This window comes from Rattus norvegicus, chromosome 1 (assembly GCF_036323735.1).
Source record: "Rattus norvegicus strain BN/NHsdMcwi chromosome 1, GRCr8, whole genome shotgun sequence".
NCBI lineage: Eukaryota > Metazoa > Chordata > Mammalia > Rodentia > Muridae > Rattus > Rattus norvegicus.
In genome coordinates, this window is record NC_086019.1 from 236,554,849 (window position 1) to 236,558,317 (window position 3,469).

Consider the following 3,469-nt stretch of genomic DNA (forward strand, 5'->3'; position numbering starts at 1 on the left):
AGTCGGCTGCTTCTGCTGGCCTCTGCAGGCACCTGCACTCGCGTGCACATACCCCAACACAGACACACATACACACACATCATCAAAAACAAAATAAATCTAAAAGAAGAAAGACACCAAAGATAGACTGTCTATGTTCATGATTTTGTAGTAATCCTTAAGAGATCCGGGATACCAGACCTTCATCAGACCCATGAACTGAGAATGTCTCCCTCTGCAATTGCTAATAGGCTGTCTGTTACCTCTCTTCGTGAAGTACTCCATGAACAGAAGTTCACTGTGTATATTACAGCCTGTCAGCCTGTTCCCGATAGCTAGCACTATTTTTGCATCCAGTGGCAAACATATTTTGCTTACTCAAATTCCATGAAGAATTATTTCCCCTTTTCTTCTAAACTTGCTGTTGTTTCACATTTAGATGAAATCCTTCCAGAATCAGAGTCAGTTTGTTTTTTTTGTGCATATGAGACAGGGATCAAATCACACTTTTGTATGTAGATCTGGTTGTCCTTGTACCGTTTACTGTGTTGAAAAATATCACTTTCCCACTTTACTGCAGTACCAAAGGACAAATAAATATTATTTATTTGTTCATAGATTGTTTTGTCTATTATGATGACCAACTCATTTATTTTTGTGTCTAGAAAATTCTAGGAGAGCAGTACTAGTTAGTTTTAACTTCGCCTCTCTGGGACTCGGATGACATTTAAGGCTATGATTCTTTCAATTGTAGCCATAGACACGCCGTGACACCCAGTAAGGGCGTGAGCTTGTGGTTTGTTACATGAAGCAGAGGATGACCTGTCTCTCCCTCCCTCTCCCTGCCTCTCCCTGCCTCTCCCTGCCTCTCCCTGCCTCTCCCTGCCTCTCCCTGCCTCTCCCTGTCTCTCCCTGCCTCTCCCTGCCTCTCCCTGCCTCTCCCTGTCTCTCCCTGCCTCTCCCTGCCTCTCCCTGCCCTTCTCCCTGTCTCTCCCTGCCTCTCCCTGCCTCTCCCTGTCTCTCCCTGCCTCTCCCTGCCCTTCTCCCTGTCTCTCCCTGCCTCTCCCTGCCCTTCTCCCTGCCTCTCCCTGTCTCTCCCTGTCTCTCCCTGCCTCTCCCTGCCCTTCTCCCTGTCTCTCCCTGCCTCTCCCTGCCTCTCCCTGTCTCTCCCTGCCTCTCCCTGCCCTTCTCCCTGTCTCTCCCTGTCTCTCCCTGCCTCTCCCTGCCCTTCTCCCTGTCTCTCCCTGCCTCTCCCTGCCTCTCCCTGCCTCTCTGACTCTCCCTGCCTGTCTCTCCCTGTCTCTCCCTGCCTCTCCCTGTTCCTCCCTGCCTGTCTCTCCCTGTCTCTCCCTGCCTCTCTCTGTCTCTCCCTGCCTCTCCCTGTCTCTCCCTGTCTCTCCCTGCCTCTCCCTGTTCCTCCCTGCCTGTCTCTCCCTGTCTCTCCCTGCCTCTCCCTGTCTCTCCCTGCCTCTCCCTGCCCTTCTCCCTGTCTCTCCCTGCCTCTCCCTGCCTCTCCCTGCCTCTCTGTCTCTCCCTGTCTCTCTGTTTTGTTGACTTCATGCCCACATTCTCTCCAAGTTTTTATTCAGCCTTCATCCTTCTCTATGTGTTTGCCTCTCCATAAGAATAAATCATTATCCATTAATCATTTATCTGTTGGATATCTCTCTTCTTTGTGCATTTTAAAAGCAACAGAAAGTAGATTACATCATATTTTGGTTTTGTTTTTTTTTAAGATATCACACCTATGTAACTTTCAATGAATTTTTTTTCTACTATAAATGTGGTGGCTTTGGGTTTTAACAAATCATCATCTACCCTTTCTCTAGAGCTGCTAGATATTTGAGATCTGGAAGAAGTGATTTTTATTCCAATGTGGCAATCACCATAAGGCAGTCTGCCATTTCAATTGCAACTTAAACACCGATAGGTGTGTTTGTAAACTGTATTTTCCTAAAATGTCTTCACACACACCCTCAGTGCTACAGGAGACCACGTGGTTTCATAGTAGAGTCATATGGAAACACCCAAGGTGAATTTCTTGTTCTCTTGGCCTCACACTGGCTTTCTGACTGGGCTGTAACTTGCTGAGAGCACATTGTGCTGAAATCATGGGAGTGAGCTCCATCCCACGGCCACTCTGAACCAAGCTGCTGATTTGACTTTTCTAAGGCGTCTATGGATTACCAGATGAATGAAAAAGAGAAATAAAAGGAGAAAATGGCTTCTAAAGGACTCAGGTTTTTATTAGAGATATAAGAAAGAGCTCAGGCAGAAGCAGGTACTTGGGAGAGTCCAGAGTGAACAAGACTGGCAAACTGTGCCGTGTGAGGAGATGGGGGAGGTGAGAGGGAGCACCAGAAGCCAAGAGGGCAGGAGCTGGGGAACCAAGAGACTGAAAGGGCAAGAGACCCAAAAAGACCTGTGTAGCCCGAGCAGCTGGGAGAAGGGCAGCCCTGCCCAGTTCCTGAGGTTAGGGGGTGGAGTGTGCCAGCCATGAGGACCGTGTAACAGGCAGTGTAATAGGCAGGGACTGAGGAATGCTGGGAGAACCTGGTGGCCAGCATCAACTTCGATGTAATTAGCACCTCAGCCATTTGTCCTGGATTTGAGACCTAACAGCTAGAAGTAAGGATCTACCCTGTAACCACATGAGACCATCTTCCACTGACCTACATGGAAAAGGACATCTGAACAAAGTCACTGTTTTGTCCCTATGGATAATGGGGTCTGACTGTATAGAACAATGATGTCATCTCCAGATCCTAACAGCCTTGTTATAGATAATTGTAGCCAGCTCCTAAATAGTTTCTGCTTCCTGATTTTGGTTCTATCTTTTCAGTATCTATAAGATCACAGTGTCCTTAAAGACATTTCTGTCATCGTAGCATCTTCTTGGTCAGGGAGCCCAGATGGTTTTATTGACTAAAAGATAAAGCCCCGACATCATGGCCTCTCTTTTTAAGATTTCCACAATCAGACACCAACCTGTCCTTTATTCTTCCTTCTTTCTTATGACAGGTTGGGTAAACAGTTCCTGTTGAGGGTCAGACAGGGAATATTCAAGTTTGAAGGCCATATGGTCTCTTGTCATTAATGCTCAATTCTGCCCTGACAGTGCAAAGCAGACACACATACTGTGCCAGTCAGTCTCCGGTCACTGTCACAAAAATACTGAAAGAGAAAAATCAACAGAAGGAAGAAAATTTTATTTCACAGATTGAGAGATTTTGAGAAGCTTTGTTTCCCAGTTTTAGTACTTTTGGTTTCATTGTTTCTAGGACTGTAGTGAGAAACCACACTGTAGCAGAAGGCTTGTACTGGAAAGGAACGGAGAGGGTAAAAACACACCCTCTAAAGGAGTAACTCCAGCGACACGCTCCCTCCAAATAGGCCTCTACTTTCCACGTTTCAGTGGATAGCCCAGCAAGTATAGACAAAGCTTTCAATCCATGAGCCTGTGAGGGGGATAGACAGGATTTCCCTCTTG